The 19110-nt window shown below is 32.3% G+C and overlaps 1 long non-coding RNA gene across 1 annotated transcript; it reads right to left on the reverse strand.

Moving 5' to 3' along the window:
- Window positions 1-12944: 12944 nt before the first annotated feature.
- On the reverse strand, window positions 12945-15059 carry LOC145556552 (uncharacterized). Its single transcript, XR_014091896.1, has 4 exons — window positions 14923-15059; window positions 14090-14805; window positions 13910-13974; window positions 12945-13271 (listed from the first exon to the last, which is right to left on the reverse strand). It is a non-coding gene; the product is annotated as an uncharacterized LOC145556552 (long non-coding RNA).
- Between the last annotated feature and the right edge of the window lie 4051 nt (window positions 15060-19110).

A 19110-nucleotide genomic window follows, 5' to 3' on the forward strand; every position in this document is an offset into this window, starting at 1 on the left:
CTACTTTTTCTTCTTCTTTTTTTTTTTTTTTTTTTTTTGGGCCATACCGAATATCACGATTATCCAAATCTTTGCATTCCAAATTAAAGATAAGCTTAATACATAGATTTATTTTGTATAAAAAAAAATCTGAACAAACATTGAACATAGCTCAAAATCAGCTTGATTTTCATAGATCTTCCTAGAAGAGCATACAGATACAATAAGATATACTAATACCAATAACACTCTAGGTCTCTAGGATACACAAAATTTTATTTATAGAATATGAAAGGAGGATCAAAGAGATATCAATCCATAATTCATTTCACTCTGAAGTAGGATCATGATCATCTTCAGCTGGCTTAATAAGGCCGAGGTGGAGGCGGTGGCGGTGCACCCTGGCGAGGCCAAGGAGTAGGTGGACCGTAAGGATCACGGTCCATGTACGGTGGTGGAGGACTATAAGGATCACGGTCCATGTATGGAGGTGGAGGAGGACCATAAGGATCACGGTCCATATACGGCGGTGATGGGCCGTAAGGATCACGGTCCATGTAGGGTGGTGGAGTCGGGCCTGGGCCAGGGCCAGGACGGTGATGGGGTTGTTGATGATGATGTGAGTAATAAGGAGGTGAAGGTGGGCCTGGTGGCCCATGATGAGGTTGGGGAGCATAGTAATTAGGCCGAGGTGGCGGTGGTGGGCCAGGCCCATATTCGGGCCGTGGCTGACCGTATATTGGTGGTTGTGGCGGTGGCGGGCCGTAAGGATCAGGTGGTGATGGTCCTGAGGGATAAGGACCTCTATAGGCCATAATGGTCTTGGTAGAGTGTATTGTGGAAAAAAGGATGATATGAAGAAATTGGTTTATTTAGAAAAAAAAGGGAGGTTGTTTATGAGGTTAAGAAACTAATAGATTGATGTTAATAAGGTCGGTGAAGTAGCTTTCAATGTTTATATTTTTGGATTACAAATTGAATAATAGTGGGGGCTAGAAGTGGTTGAGGTCGTGTCCAATTTTTCTTGGCAAATATCCATGTGGTTCACACATTTTCTATGCAAGCTATCACATGAATCACTAGTACCCTTTTTATTTATTGTGATATCTAACATTAGTAACATGTCTTCCATTTTTCTTTTACCCCACCAAAAATTACTTTTAACTTTGTGAATAGCACTTTTTAATTTTTATGCTTCACATGAAATAAAGTGCTCTGTAATTTGATTTGAATTTATTTATTTTGTATGTAATGTGGTTAAATACTTAAATATGGTGTAATTGACTAAGGCTTGTTGTCCTTTTATTTTAGTGTTTAAAAAAAATTATATAGTACAAATATGTTAGATTTGTTTTAAAGTGTATATATATTTCAAACATGTAACTTTTGTAATTATTTTAATTAAAAAGCAATTAAAGTTGTTTAGTAAAAAGTAGGCACTAATTATAGTTATTAAGTTTTATGTGTTACGTTTATTTGGTTTGATCTAAAGTGATTTTGCTTAGAATAAGTTCAATAAACAAGTTTCTTTATGCTCCATAATTGTTATATATAGTTTATTTATAATTATACAATCCACTAATATATTTGCCTCATTAATTTGATCCTTTTTTTTTTATTTATTTAAAAAAATGTAACATAGTTGACTTGTAATTTGATACATTAAAAAAGAGAAGGTGCTTGCAAAAGTTGCAATTTGACAAGTATTTTGATTTAGTCAATTGTTGTAACTTGTAAGTCTTGTAACCTGAATTAATTAGAAATGAATAGAGTAGTTTGAATAGATTTCAAATTTCACCAAGCTAGGATAAATTTGCAAAGGGATTGAATTCACAAAATATTAAACATACTATCTAACATTAATCCATGACTTTAAATTTGTAACATATCATTATATCACTGAACATCAGCCATATTTATACGTACAATAAGGCCATAAAAACTATTGTAACATACTAGAGGTACTGCTTCTACTACCTTCTGCCACTAGAACATGGTGATTCTAGTTCGAGATTTATTTATGCTTTCATTTAACACTCTAACATAAGCTAAGTACAAACATTACTATCCATTACAACGCGATTTTCTACTATCATAAACTTATGGAGGAGGAGGTGGGCCGAAAGGTGGTTGTGGCCCAGGAGGAGGACCTGGTGGGCCTGGTGGAGGTGGACGATAAAATGAGCCTCGAGGTGAAGGAGGATGGACAGGGCCTGGGGGTGGTGGTGTTGTAAAGAACGGCATGGGTGGTGGTGGGCCAGAAGGTCCAGGTGGTGGTGGTTGTCGCGGTGGCGGCATTGGTGGATCATGGCTGTGGCCTTGCCCAGGATGTGGCATATTGATTGTTTTCTTGTAGACCAAAGTTTGAGATTTTATTTAGAGGTTATGTATTGGGCCTTAGCTAAGAAATAACTCAATATGGAGGCCTCATTTATAAAGACGATAATATTTTGTTGACTTTTAGGTAGGAAAAATGTGGACTACTAAGTAGTCACATTGTTTACAGTTAGACTGGTAGATATGTATAATGGCAAAGTGTGAATAACATCTTTGAATAATTTTTTTCTTGATTACTAGGTAGAATGTCAATTTTACTTGTCGGTTTAGGGAACTCATGCTTAACTCTGATCCTTTGGTGTTTGCTCTTTGACCGTCCATTTAGTGTAGTTTTCGGCTTGTTGACAGCTCTAGTTGGATTTTTTTTTTTTTTTTTTTTTTTTGGCATGTGACGAGGACTTGTGGAAAATATAAATATTTTGGACGAAGTATAAATGGAGTGTCGTGAGACATGGTATAAGGAAGAGAGAGAAAAGAGGAGAGATAGGAAGAGTGAAAAAGATGATGTGAGGAGAGAGAGAAAAGAATGTCTCACGGCTATTAAAAAAACATAAAAGTATAAGGAAGAGAGAGAAAAAAGGAGAGATAGGAAGAGTGAAAAAGATGATGTGAGGAGAGAGAGAAAAGAATGTCTCACGGCTATTAAAAAAACATAAAAGTATAAGGAAGAGAGAGAAAAGAGGATAGATAGGAAGAGTGAAAAAGATGATGTGAGGAGAGAGAGAAAAGAATGTCTCACGGCTATTAAAAAAACATAAAAGTATAAGGAAGAGAGAGAAAAGAGGAGAGATAGGAAGAGTGAAAAAGATGATGTGAGCCTCACTAAAACTTTTCAAACATATATTCGGGTGTAAAATGGACAAAGTTTATAGGAACCACTACCATTGATTCTATATTTTGTTCCACTGAAACTCCAGTGGAACTTTTGTACCACTGAAACTATGTTTTGTACAAATGAAAGTGTATTTTGTAGCACTAAAACTCTAGTGGTATTATTTAACAACTTAATAAGACATTTTTAAAATGACGCCTAAAATGCCTGCATTACTCTTGTGAGACATGACTTTATTTTCTCACAATCTTAGTTCGACATTTTGAGAGGGTTACCAAAAATATCGAATACAACATGTTAAATCATGTAGTTAACTTAAAGTCACCGTTAACAAAGTTAGTGGCTTTCAAATGAGTGAATGACTTATATTACATGATAATCTAGATTAGGGTATGTAACGTCTTGGCTTGTTATAGGCACCGAGGTGAAGCCAATAACCCTAGGGCAACAATGCCAAGCTAAGGCAACTAAGTTGTGATAGTGAGGGATGGATCAAGACATGAATGAGATGATTCCAGCCACCAAGGCTCTAGAACGTTGGGAGGCCAGGTCCCTCCCCGCCCAAACTCCGAATAACGAGCCCCCTAGAGTCCTAGACCCCTGGGAGCTCCCCAAGTGTCAAATACGTACCCTTGCCTATATATTTCCTAACCTTAGTCTTTTATTTTCTTTGGACACAAGACAATGGGCAAAAGGTATGAGGACATGAAAAAGTTGAGATTACCTCATCAACAATTCAAGTTTGTTGAGAAATAAAGTAAACACGTACAAGCAAGTTTAGTACTGTAATTGTTAGACGTTGGGTCGTTGGAGCTCTCTTCAATTATACACCAAGCAACTTATAATTATTCACGTATCCTTTTAATTTTAATAAAGTAATAACAAACGAATTCAAGTATATATTTTACTAATAATAATTAAGGTAAATGATAAGAAATTGTTAATAACGTTTGTTTGTTAGTGTGTTGTTCACATAAGGAGAGAATTTAAAAGGTTAATAATCAAAAACGTTATAGACGAGTATATTAAGTATCATACATTATTGTTTCAATGAATTAATTAGTTGCAACTTACAAGTTGCTATTAATTACTACTACTAGCTAGTCTACTACCACTACATAATTTGGTACAAAATATATGTGATGGTGGTACGAAACCATCCTCAATATGTAATGACAACGTTACCGGCCTGCACGATGCTCAACGAGGAAGAACGACAAGTGAGTCCACACGAGTAGGCGGCTCATCATCAGTAGTTGTTGGTGAAGTGTGAATTTGGCCTGGTGGCGGTGAGTTGTCCGGTATTGGTGGACGGTGAATTGGACCTGGCAAGTGAGGAGGCTCAGGTGGTGGTGTTGGATCATTATCTGATGTTGGTGGAGATGTTGCACTTTGTATATTTCTAGCTTGTAATAAACCAAAAACCTTTATTTTTTGGTAACAAGTACATTTATAGAAACAATTAAAAAACGAATATTGTGGTCTCATTTTTCTCTAAAGAGGAAATACAAAAGGAGGGGTAGAAACTTGTAATTGTGGACTAACAGATACAAAGACTAGTAGATGACATACAGTGCTAATTATAAGCTAATTTCCGTTGTTTTTAAGTCATGTTGGTCTATCTTTTTTGTGTTAGTTGAAATCACATGACATGACATGTTACCTATAGCTAATATTAGCTATATATAGAGAGTGATGATCGAATTATTGAGATTTATGTTTTCATCCAATTAATTATATACGAAGTATAATTATTGACATGTATTAGATTCACTACTACAAATAAAAATAAATACTCGTACATGCATAAAGAAAAATTACTAAAAAAGTATCACGAAAATTTGAATGATATGTTTTTAAATTACTCTAATGCCTTTTGTGACTCTTTACACCAAAAATTACATGGCTATTGTCATTTTTCGACAATATTGCATGTATCTTTTCTTTTAGTTATCACAAGTCCTTGACCTATTTTATAAGAAAAACTCAGTGTTAATTAATTTAGAGACTAATAGTTATGGAGCCATGGAAGAAGTTTCACGAATATTAATAAATAATGAGTTAATGACTAATCGTTTGATGTGTGATTACTACGGAGTAGAATTTTATATTAGAAAACTACTCCGTATTTTAGACATATACACCAATACACGTATGTACTTATATGTTACAATATGTACTGCAAACTTTATTTTATCACTAAAAGAATTGTCCATATATGGAAAGTGTGTACAACATAATATTTGCTACATATGGAAAGTGGGTAGGTTGACTAATAAGGAAAGCTCTCATCTTCAGATCAGTACTCTTCACATGATCAGAGGACAAATTATATCAACTTCAATTTCTGCCAAATTGCATGTGAAATGACTGAAAACAAGTCGTACTCTTTTATGATCGATACGAGTATTTATATTATACCATGAAACTTCGACTGACTGAAGTCTTACTGATCTATAAGTGCAGACAATCACCGGCCAATAGTAAGCCTTTCTTATGGACTATGAGAGTACAATGCATTTCACAAATAGGAATAAATTAAAGGATATAAAAAAAAAAAGAATAGTAACGCAGCGGCTCATTTTAGACAATAGAATGACCTCTCTTGCCCTGCTCTCGGCTCTCGCCAAGGGACTATACTATTTTTAATTTGGATGGGGATGAGATAGGGTAGTTCGGTCCAAAATTGTCAAAATTAATTTTGATACATCCTCGGTTAATATTGATATAACTCCACGTGAGAAGAGCATATATAGCAAACTGGACTCTTATACGGAGTATATAGGTGTGTAAGAACTTGGTTGTTTCTAGTTTTGCGAGTCATTAATGATTAATAAGACTTGGTCTTAATTCTTGTACCCAAAAAAGTATTTTGGTATTAAATGGTTGTCAACTAACCACAAAGTATCTACAAATTTTTACTAGAATCGTTAAAGACTCATTGTGTATATGTATTAGAAGTTGAGATTTCTCGTCCAGTCCTAGCTCATATGTAATACATATAGGTTTAGTCGCGCTATCATCTATCATCATTTCATTGCTAATGATTTGATTGTGCTAATATTATCAACTTACTAAGCTAATTAAAAAGAAGCACTCCGTTATATTGAATTTTGATGTAAATTTTGTTTTTAGATACATCTAGAGGAAAAAAAAAAAAAAAAAAAAAAACCCTGATCCCTATCTAGCTATGACCAATACCATATCAATGTACAATTTTATGCTACCTATAGTATATATTTCAGCCACAAAAATCAGTATATAGAGATATGCATGCAATAATAGGAATATTTATAGAGCTAATATTAATAATATGTTGCCAATCAAATTAAATCTTATGTCGTTTATAATTATCTATGTATGTCCATGCATGCTAGCTACCTCAACTTAAAATTCTCCGTGTTAGCTTATTCAAAGTATATACACCTAAATCATTAAAATTAATACTATTTTAAGATATCCGACAACGACAAGTAGCCCAAGTTTGAGGAAAGGTACGGTGATGACAGAAGATGGGGAGCACAAATGGAGTGAGGTGCAACTTCATGGGCATTTCACCCATCTGTGCTCCCTATCTTCTGTCAACAACTAACTTCGCATCATTAAAATAAGAAAATATCAAAAAATTTAAAATCTATAATAAAAAACAAGTAAAAATATACAAAAGAAATAGAAAAAGAGAGAGGGGCTGAAGGTGATGACAGAAGATAGAGAGCACAAAGGAGTTGAGATGCAGCATATGTAATCTGTATATCATCCTTAGTGCTCTCTATCTTCTGTCAGCTTCCATTCACCACTGCCGCCTCCTCGCTCACCTTCTACACAAAACAGATACTACGAACACTAGAAGAAACTCGTACGACTTTGATTAACCTACCTACCGGATTTGAATTATGTTCCGATTAACATAGTATCTATCAAAATTCAAAATTCTAGAGCTAGAGAGGGTGATCAATAGATTTTGAGAATTGATGGCTTAAGGCCGGATATATATGTAGGGAGGGATTTCTGATATATTTGGAAATATAGTAGCATACTAGCATGCATAGCAATACACAACTACACAAACCTATTTATAGGGGAGAAAATGAGAAATATTTGTGTATACGTAAAATTATTTTTGGTGTTATTAATATAATAAATAGACAAAAATAAGGCGGTGATATATTATCTTTATAATATTCCCTTTTGAAGCCAAATTATATATGCATGAAAATGTTCTGTAACAGTACTTATTTTAGAGAATAATGCACATGATTTTATGAAATATAAATGTCCCAAAATGCAAGTTTTTGTCAGAAAATTCTACTTCTGGTATATGTTATGTACGTTATTATTATGGCCTGTATATATAGTCAGTTCACTTGTATATTTTGATCTTTGGACATTAATCTGTTTTTTTTTTTTTTTTTTAAATTATTATTATTTTTATTAAAAAATTATCAAATGTAAAACAAGTACATAATTTCAATTAATTATATCTGATTCATACATCATATATGGATCTAAGTCTTGTTTTAGTCCGTTCATTATCCATTAATTATATGGTTTGATTGATAGACCGACCTATTACTACAAAGTTTAATTCTAGATAATCAGATAGCTTCATAGATGGCTTAACTATACGGTTTAGCTTCTCTTTCTATATATGAAATTATGAATAGCAAATAGGTTTTTAATTACATTAGGAAATGACGAAACAAATTAACTACTACGTAATAACATGTTTATTTGGTGACGGGATACAATCGTCTTTGTAAATTTATTTTGATACTTGACGATCATCGAACACGTGTTGGCTTACAAATAAAATTGTTTTCGTTTGAATTTCAATCCTATGCTTATGCTTGTACTACCTCCGTTACATATTAGTTGCAACTTTGGAATATTTTATCTCTCACAAATATTGCCCAAAGTTGCAACTAATATGTAACGGAGGTAGTATATATGTTCACGTCATGTTTGCTGTTGTGCATGTAAATAAAACTATAAAAGCTAGCTTTCAGCCAATTAAAATTGAATATTGATCTTAAGGACAACGTTAACTATTACAATGTTATAGCTTTGGAAAATTCAATGCCTCTCAGCCTCCCAAATTCTTAGTACATATAATAGTGAGTATTAATTAAGATATATATACGACGATGGATACAATACTTTTACCAAATACATATTAAATTTCATATACAATGACCTTTTTGTTTAGCGCTTATGAATTATCACTCTTTGTGTAATTTCAATAAGAATGAAATAAAATCCTTGTCAAAAAAAAAAAAAAAAAAAAGAATGAAATAAAATCAACTAACATCAATCTAAGGTCGTCTATATCAAATTTCTACAATTGCAATTGGAAAATAAATTGGTGTTTCATAAAAGGCTAAATCAATTGGTTAAATTAGGTAAAAGCATGCACATATGTCTCTATCTTTGATGGTAACTGGTTGGTCAATTTGCTGCGAAACCTTGTCCCCATCAACCGTGCACTTGCAGAAACTAAATGATAGAAGTTGGTGTTTACGGAGTATATATTATTGCAAATTTTCAAGTAATAAGCCAACAATATAATTTTACTCACAATTAGAATATTTTACTGTTTTACAGTAAAGATCGAAATTTGATGGCTTGTAAACTCAAGTATTGCAGATTTGTGACCGAATTAAGTATTGTTATTATGTCCCGTGTTTAGTGTAGTAACATATAAACATGTACGTATTAATTTAAACGGAATTTATATATAATTGAAGTTACACGTAGGAAAATAATAGGTAAAATTATTCGACCATACTTCATGCAATTTATAATTATCAATCAATTTGAAGGGAAAAATCATTTCATCGAGGTGGCATGCTTGTAATTAATACGAGTATAAAATTGAATATATAACTGCATGAAACAATCTTTCAGTATTTAATTAATCGTATGTAGAATGATCGATGGTTGTTTATAAGTTTTCCTTAAAAGTTCACCCGCCCCATTCTTATGTTAACCCTTTTCTTCAATTGTCAAGATTTTGGGGTGAACTTTTTTTCCTTTTTAATTTGTAACTTTTGTTTAGAGCTAGAGTTTTAATTTGTAACTTCTGTTTATTTAGAGCTAGAGTTTTAATTTGTAACTTAATATGTGCTCAATTGAACGCTTTAGATAAATATAGTGTCCAAGAGTCCAAGACGTCACAAATTTGTTGAGTTATAAAGCGTAGAAAAAATCAGAGAAAGGTGAAGAAACCCTATCTTCCTTTTTCTATTCTATCACTTGCCCATCTAGTGATACTTTTAAATTTGTTGGTGAATTAGAAGATATGGAAAAAGATATTCTTTATCAGTTTATCTTCTATTAAAAGACTATGTTATTATTTAGCCTCTCTTTTTTTCAACCGTTTGTTTAGAAGTCAATTTAACATGAAATTTGATGTGCTAAATTCTAAATTGAATAAATTAAAGAATATTATGATCGCATAAGAGAGCTAAGAGCCCAAATGAGTCTTATCATCTCAAAATTACTCGTAATAGGCAAAGTATGGAATCGGAGGAATATATCCCCAATTTTATACCGTGGTCATTTACTCTCATTTTTCAATATAGAATGACTCACATACACATGTATACTACGTCGTTAACAATCTTAAATTCGTAGACTTCGGCAATAATATGAATCAGCAAAATAGACTAAAGAAGTATATATTAGTGGGGATAATTAAGATAATAGTGGTGGAAAATATATTAGTAGAATCCTAGGATAGCTAATTAAGATAATATTAATCAGCAATTAGAGAGTGAGGGATAGCTCAAGTAGTTATAATTTATACTAGGTACTTGGATTACTTATGTAGTTAGTAATTTATAATGGTATATATTTTATACCATTACACTCTAAGTAACCAGAGTTGGTTCAAGAGGCAAGCAATTTGATGTCGTTTAAGAAAGGTATCGGGTTCAAGCCTCACAGTATGTAGAAACTTTTATTGAGAGACAACCATAAGACATAGGTGTGCGACATAATTAAGTCGAATCGGAATGTAGACAGGTGAATCGCCTGAGTGGGCATCCTTACAAAAATATACCAAAGTACTCTAACATATAGCTAGTTGGTTATGATTGAAGAACACCTTTCAAAAAAAAAAAAAATATTGAAGAAGAAGAAATGAAAGTAATTAAATTTCCACCTGTCATAACCCCATATATCTTCAACAATTATTCCCAACTAGGATTGTGGTGTAATTATTCAAGATATGATTCTATTACTTCCTATCCATACATGAAAATGAAATACCATCATCTTGAATTTTCCATTATTCCTTTATTATTATTGCATGCTTTATATGATCTTTGTTGGTCCAAACCAAGAAAGTGAAGGAAGAAGTCGGCTGTGAGTGATTCCAATTCATGAAACTTCTTTATGGGTTGGATGGATCAACATAAGTTCTAAGCTCTAAGGGTATTTTTTTTTCCTTTTATATAAACCCTAAGTTTAGAGTAATAAATAATTAATTTCAGTGTTTCCCGTGTCTCATCGTGTGATACCTCACATTCTAACATCTTCAAATTTTTTGACACATCTTGAGAGTACAATAAGCTCCAATTAGTCATGGATACCGCAATACTGAACCAAAACCTAAAATTGTAACCTTTTCTTTAACAATTATTGTTCGAAAACGAGCAACCTTTTCTGTTTGGGGTAGCTGGGTTGAGTATATTATTTACACAAATTCTCAAAAAAATTGACAGGTGTACGTTTATTTATTGTAGAACGGGTTTTTATTATGTTAAACGTATTTAAAGGTACTCTTTATATTGCAAAAGTTATTATTTTTCTATTAATAGATTTTATTTAATAAAAATCTTATAACGTATTAGATTAGACATCTGATATTAGTCTTCACAGTATGTAATCACATATCCATAAGAAATTACACATTAAAATAAAATTCAAACCAACGGCAAATTAAAAGTTATCCTTTAAGAAATAAAAGTTACTATAAAAATAATTAAAGTTACGCTCAAATCGACCGTTTTACAATAAAATTAATGTACATCGATGTATACAAGACTTAGGGCATGTTCTCTTACGTTGAAGTTCAGTTCAGTTCCTAATTTCCTTCTCTTATAAAATATTCATTTCAGTTCAGTTCAGGTTCAGTTCACTTCAGCTGAGTTCAATCAATGAGAACATGCTCTTATTCTATTATTTATGCACTATTCAACTTATTTGCAGTAATCAATCTACCCTATGATAAAAGATTTTTTTTTTTTTCATATATTAATTATCTGCTTGATACTTAAAATTTTCATTTTGTTGATAAACCATTTTATATACGAAGTGTCAAAGTATATAGTACTCTGTATCTTGTTTGAATTGTTGCACTGAAGAATATTATACGAGTAATATTTATTTTTAATAATTGTGGGGGTTGGACTTGTACATTGCCAACAAGAAATGTGTACGATTCTTCTAGAGTTATAGAGGTAGTATACAGGAAAAAAAATGATGTGATTGAATTAAACATAATTGTGTAAAGGAGAAACAAAAAAAAGATAAGGACTAAAATATAAATTATGTAAAATTTATTTAATTTAATTTGCTATTAAATTTTTTAATATTAATATTGATATTTAAAGTGACGTGGACCAATCAAAATGAATGGAACATGGAATGGGACATATGAGTGGGATAGAGGATTCGGACCCCTTTTTTTTTTCCTTCTAAAAGACATTTATGAATGTTTTTTTTTTTTTTTTAATTACAAAAAAGGTACATTTATGTAGTTCTGAACATGGACGGTTGTCGGCCTATCCAACAGAAGTGGTTGGGCCCAAGAAAGAAAGTGGGCTTTGCAATTGTGGGCCAGGAATTAAAATAAGGCATTTATAAATCATAAATTAAACTTAATTTTCCTCAACTTTAAATTTGGGCCCATTTTGTAAGGGTTTCTGGACAGCGGGCGGCTCCGACTCGGTTTTTCATGGTTAGTAAGCTAGTACGGTAGTACCCCTAATACCTACTCTTTATTCTTTCTAAACATAAACATAAACATAAAAATAAAAATAAAAATAAAAATAAAAAACCCTTTAATATGGCATGCTATTTGTTTATACTAGGTTAATCAGCCGAGCATTAGGGTTTTCCATTTTGTTTATAATAGGTTAATCAGCCAAGCATTAAAGTATATAATTAGATAATGTGATTACCATTTTGTCAAATATGACTGAAAAACTTTGTTGTAACAGGTGTGACACAAAATGAATGTTGCAAAATGTTAAATGTACATGGGTTATTACAAAAGGTTACAAAAATGCTACTCCATAATTTATACTAAGTGAAAACATTATTTTCCTAGTATATAATAGATTAATAGTCGATTGTAGCTATTTATTTGCTTGTCAAAAAAAAAAAAAAAAAAAAAAAAAAAAAAAACTATTTATTTGGGGGGCTGAGGATTCAATAATAGTTAATACTTAATACCATAAGGGTTGAGATATGATAGGGTCTTTTTCCTTTCCTATAAATTTTTTTATATAAAAATTAGATATTCTACTTGATTTTTTTTTATTTTTTTTTTTTTTTGAAGGAAGATATTCTACTTGGTTAGTGATGAATTATTGTACGTACTTAAAACTTTGTTATTATACATGTACCTTTTAAGTACTGTAATATAGTATTTTCCAATTGTGGAAAGTGTACATTTTTTACCACATATGGAAAGTGACTAAGGTAACTTAATATAGTAAGGTCTCATTATCACATGATTAGCGGACAAATTACATCATGGTCTGCCATTTCCATGTGAAAACTTGTACTCTATTAAAAAGTCTTCTATCAATTTAAAACAATATAACTAATTAAGTACAAAATCGTATAATTAAAACTTTATATAAAGTACAAAGTAACTATTTGCTGGCATAATTTAATAATTAAAACACATAATTACATATCTTAAACTGACAATCACCGCCCTTAATTATATAAACTACCTTAAAAATCTAAAAATTTCTCTAATTTTCTGTTAGCAAAGTGTTGACTAAATAATTAAAAATACAGTAATAAAGAAGTAGCTCGTGCTTCAATTAAATGTTGTTCGTCTTATTGATCATCTCCCGGTGCTCGAGATTTATAGACAATTTGGTTCCTGATTTACAAACACAATAAAGAATGGATCATGGATAATATATTTTATACCAATTAAAAAATAATTTAATCAATGTTTAATGCAAGATAGTACATAGGATGAGTACAAATACTAAATGCAATTAGTGAACTTACTAAAGATGAGCTAGCTTAGTTCGTAAATCAAAGGACAAAGTGTTCATAAATACTGAATACATATGGGGAGATCTGTCGCCCAATTATATAACATTAAACCGAACTACCTTAGCAATATGACGGGTTAAAACATTGTCATCAAATTTATTTTTTCTAAGCTTCAACCAATTAATAGAAGCAAGTCATAATAAATCAGAAATTGGCAGACAGATTCCAAGATTACATACATCATGCATGCATAGTATATGGACTAAATTAGGTTTTTAAAACGTTATTACTGAATCAGACTATCATTATTATTTCATCAGGAACCAATTACGTCACACTAATTAGTTTAATTAATTAAGTAATAGAAATAACTAAAAACATGGAAGAGAAAATTTGGTAGTGGATAAGCATAAATTAAGTATATATGGAACTCGATCAAGACATATCATTGATTAAGTTGGAACAACTCCTTTACAAATCGCGGAGAAATGTGATTTCTTATTTCATGAAACTTACCCTCTTAATCTGAGGTCTTCAACAATCAACATCCATTCCAACTTCTTGCGCTTTCCTCCAATTCTCTATTAAATATAGAATAATCAAATATACACTGAATTTATGAATTGAAGAAAATGATTAAATTAGTCAAATTGAGATTTCAATTTAAGCCTTTTAATCCAAAAGTAATAGACTTACCATTTCATTACCTTAGAATTCCAAACTTTTCCTATCTGAAATTTAATTTGTAAATAAACATGTAAATATAAATTAACAAGGACATGAATTATTAAGCATAACATATGAAAATAAAAAAAAAATCCCTAATTAATTACTAAACATATTAATTAAAAAACATTAGTAATTGTAGAAGGGAGGAAGATGATGACAGAAGATAGAGAGCACAAAGGTAATGAAATGCAAATTTCAAACATTTCATCCATCTGTGCTCTCTATCTTCTGTCAGCGCCTCGCATTCGCCAATACTAGCTACATGCTCATATATACAATTGCAACAACAGTATCGAAACCTAATTAATCCCAAGGATAGAGTCAGCTACATGAACCAAAAAATGAAAAACAACGAGTTTTAATTCACCAAAACAAAAGGAAAATATAATTAATAAGAAGAATAATAAAATAAATTCAAGGATAGAGGGGCTAAAGGGTGGTGACAGAAGATAGAGAGCACAAAGGAGTTGAGATGCAGCAAATTTAATCTGCATATCATCCTTAGTGCTCTCTATCTTCTGTCAGCTTCCATTCACCACTGCCTCCTCTTAAACATGTTCCGAAACACCGCGATAAATTAGGTAAAAGCCTTGAAGGTTGGTGTAGATGACCTTAGCTTCAATTTCTCCCTTTGAGATTTGGTTGTTTGTGGATTGTTGGAAGAGAGTTCAAGTACAGAAAACCTATTTATAGGGGTGAAGGGTTATTGTACTTTAAATGATCATATAATATATATATAAAAAAAATAAAGTATAATAATGTGAATGCACTAATTAAAAAAAGAAAGGTGAGATATATACCTTATAATATTCCCTTTAAAGGAAATTATTTATTTGTTGTCATATTTGGAGAATATGCAAGTGATTCATATTTCCCAAAATGAAAGGCTCTATCTGTCAATTAATTTATTTAATTTGGTATATAATATATATTTGCAAATGGTTAATATAATAACATCAATGTTATTTTTGTAAAATGTAATTTGTGATATTTTCTTTTCAAATTTTTTGCTAACGTGAGTTGGAATAGTGAACCTATGCTATGCTCAATATCAGGAAAGATAACAAAGAGAATCCTACAATATCTTACAAAATTATAGAATTTCAAGTTTTTCCACATGAATATAGGTAAAGTTTAATATGTTTGTGTCTTCGTACAATGCACAATTTATAATTGAAATCAACAAGTTGTCGAGTTTAATTTACATAGGGTAATCAGGTCGGCAAGGTAGTGAAGATCTAGATTATGAAGACAGAAGCATTCAGGCATTGTAACGACACGTATATGATAAAATCATGACAATCCAAATGTAAATTACATAGATACGCACTCGCTTACATAAACGGGCATTGCTATGACATAATACAATGGAAATAGATTATTCTACACGAATTTGAGAAAAAGACAATCCAAATAAAACATATGGATAAGCTTTGAATATATGCTTAGATGTATATATATAGTGTGTCAACATTCAATTAGAGTCAAATTAATTACCGCATGTGCTATCTCTAGCTAATAATAAATGTTCACTTCCTTCAACTTAATTAAATATGTATTCAAATTTCTCTTATACGAGGTTTAAATATATACAGTAGTCTATAAATTAAATATGATATAATTTTGTGTACAATTTTATATAATAAGTGTAAAATGAAAGAAGTACAGACAAACATAATGTAATGTGTCTCCCTTTTATAATGTATAATTAAGCAACCAAGGTAGTCTAAGGTCTAATAATTTATGCTTTTGAAATAGGGGGTATATATTGGTGTTTTATGCAAGCTTTTTATGAATTGGCAATATTAGTAGGAAATGAAAAGGAAAAAAGCCAAATAGGCTAGGATACGTCTTAATCTTTGATAGCGGCTTGTAAATAATTGTCCCCATTAAATAAACCTGAATGCATAGATAGCCACTATTTTAAACCCAAAATTTAGCTTGCTTCACTACTTGTAGTATAGCTTAGCTATAGGATCCAAATACTTCATCTCTATGGTCACCATTTTCTTTTGAAGATTTTTAATGATATATTATTCTCTTTCTTTTTATTTTCTTGGACCCAATGCAAACTTAAATCAAATCAATAGATTAATTTCAATTTCAATTTGATATGAAGCATATTTGGATAATTTTGGAGTTTTAGCTCTATATCTTTGAAAAATGACATTATTATTGTACGACATTTTGTTCTAGCAGTCTAGCTAGCTCTTGTTGATACGTCGCCAGAATAGCATTTTGTGAAACTAAAGGCCTGTTCTCTTTAGCTTCAGTTCAGTTCAGTTCATATCTAGTCAGTTCAGTTCAGCTCAGTTAAGTAAATCAGATTAGGCCCTAATTAAGGCGAATTATTGTTGCAAAGAGCAATCTTTTATACCTTTTAGGTAAATTTGACATGTTTAGGTGAGTTTGTGTGAGATTGTCATCATATGACTTCTTGCTCAATCAAATTAAACGAAGTTATGTATGAATTGTGTGATTGGAGTTCAAATTGTTTAACAAGTTATCTAACAATCTACAATGGTATATCTAGATCTAAACCATACATGTACTAAGCCCCACATTTAGTTAATTAAATAAAATCATTAGTACGTTTAGTGGTACGAATATATGATCCCTAATTCATATGCGTGTCCCCTTCTCGCAAACTACCTATCATTCAAGTTGGGTATCCTCTGCGATAAGGAGTCTAATATGAGGGTCCCCCGCACTTTGTCTTGAAAAATTGCATTTGAATCTAGACTAAAGAAGCTACCAAGAGTCATCGGTTAAATTAATTGGCATCTGTTTGTCTTGTCTAATCTGATAAAAAAAAAACTTTTTTTTTTTTACGAAAAATAAAAGCTGAAAAATGTGGAAAAGCAGGACGAAAAATAAAGAAAAATTAGACATCACAAGAATTCGTTGCAAGTTGCACATAGAAAGATAAAGCATGGGATGAAGATGGAGAAAGTTGGAGAAACCCTATTCACAAGAGCCTTATCTTAACCTCTTTTCCATTCTATCGTCTGCCCCATTTGTCTTCCTATGTCTTTGCTTTTAATTTTGTTGGTGCAAACCAAGATTTTATGGGCGGTCATTGTGATTGAAACTATAATGCAAACTTCCACCTGTCATCACCCCATACCATCATCAAATTTATATTCAAATAATACACTATACTATAGTTTGAAATGTAATATAATGTCAAAAAGTATATAATTATTTCCTAATTATTTTTTAAGAGCATTTGATCCCAAATTTTGATGTGATGATTCAACGTTAATCAGTCAAGGTGAGTATGCATGTTTCATGCATGTCTTTTCCAACCTTATGAGCAGTTATTCCTTATCATTTTACTATTTGTTTTGCCTTCTTGCCTAATTTTATTTTATCATTGAAAGTTTAAGCGTTCGACCTTTCGTAGTGCATGCAATATTAGAATTAAGAGTGGGACTTGATAGTCCGATCTTATTTCAATGACTATGAGGGCTTGTTTGTCATTGGAGTTTATAATTTTTATTGTTTAAAAATAGGATTTTTTGTGAAAAACTATTTTTTATATACAACTTTTTGTGAAAAACTACCTTTTAAAAAAAATGTTGTAAATGACTACCTCTTTTTTAAAAAATGTTGTAAATGACTACCACTTGCCGAAATCTGGCCGTTGACTCACTTTTCCGGCGTTGACCACCCACGTGCCGGTCACATGACCTTTATTTTTTTCTTTTTCTTTTCTATGCATGCACCACCAGCAATGCTGCCATCTTGACCACCGCCCCACCACCACACCACCTCAACCCACCTCAAAACACCCTTACAACCGCCCCCACGCATCCTAAAAACAACCCAACCCCACTTGAAACCGCCTCCACCCCGGAAAATCCAACACAAACCCTCAATCGCTCCCCAATTCCGCGACTCTCAAACAACAACATCATAACTCCTCAATTGAGGAAAGGAAAGGAAAGGAAGGCGATCTGGTTTTTGAGGGGGTCGAATTGAAGGATGGTGGGCAAGATTTTGAGGGTTTTTGATGCGTGGGTGGGATGAAATTTGACTAAAAATTAATAATTTATTTGAGGGGTTGGTCGGAAATCAAGAATTGAGGGAAAGGGGAAGGGTTTCGAGGTGTTTGGGGGAATGATGAGTAGTAAATTGAAGGGGGTTGGCAAGGAAAGGGCTGCCGGATTCAATGGAAGTGGGGGTAAGGAGGGGAGTGCCCGGAAATCGATAATTTATTTGAGGCTAGGGCTGCAATAAGGGTTAAGGAGGGCTAGGGGAAAGGAGCGCTGCAAGGGGTGGGGGATGGCCGAAAATTGGAAAAGGGAGGCGGAGGGGCAACAAGCGCGGCAGTCGAAACTCGGAAGTGTGTAGGGGTGGTCGGAAACTGGACAAGGGAGGGAAAGGTGACGGCGAAGGGGTACGGGTGCTCGAAAACTAGAAAATGGAGGAGGAGGAGGGGGTGAGGGTGGTCGAAAACGAGAAAAGGCCGCCACATGGGGTGGTCAACGCCGGAAAAGTGAGTCAAAGGCCAGATTCCGGCAAGCGGTAGTCATTTACAACATTTTTAAAAAAGAGGTAGTCATTTACAACATTTTTTTTAAAAGGTAGTTTTTCACAAAAAGTTGTATATAAAAGGTAGTTTTTCACAAAAAATCCTTAAAAATATGGAATACTTAAATAAAGCTAATTTTATGATACCACTTAATTTTACTATTGTTGATTTTAACATTTTATTTAAGGTAAGAAAAATTATAAAAATTTATTTATCTATTTATTTTTGAAAAAGTCTCAAAGGACACTAAGGGCCTTTTCACATTTACTTAATTTCATTTCAGTCCAGTTCAGTTCAGTTCAGTTCAGTTTAGCTCCTAATTTATTTCTCTCTCATAAAATATTCATTTCAGCTCAGTTCAGTTCAATTCAGCTCCAATCAGTTCAGTTCTATAAATGTGAACAGGCCCTAAATTTCATTAATTAAAGTCATACGACATCTACAATTGACA

Source organism: Chenopodium album, chromosome 8, assembly GCF_948465745.1.
Source record: "Chenopodium album chromosome 8, dcCheAlbu1.1, whole genome shotgun sequence".
Classification (NCBI taxonomy): domain Eukaryota; kingdom Viridiplantae; phylum Streptophyta; class Magnoliopsida; order Caryophyllales; family Amaranthaceae; genus Chenopodium; species Chenopodium album.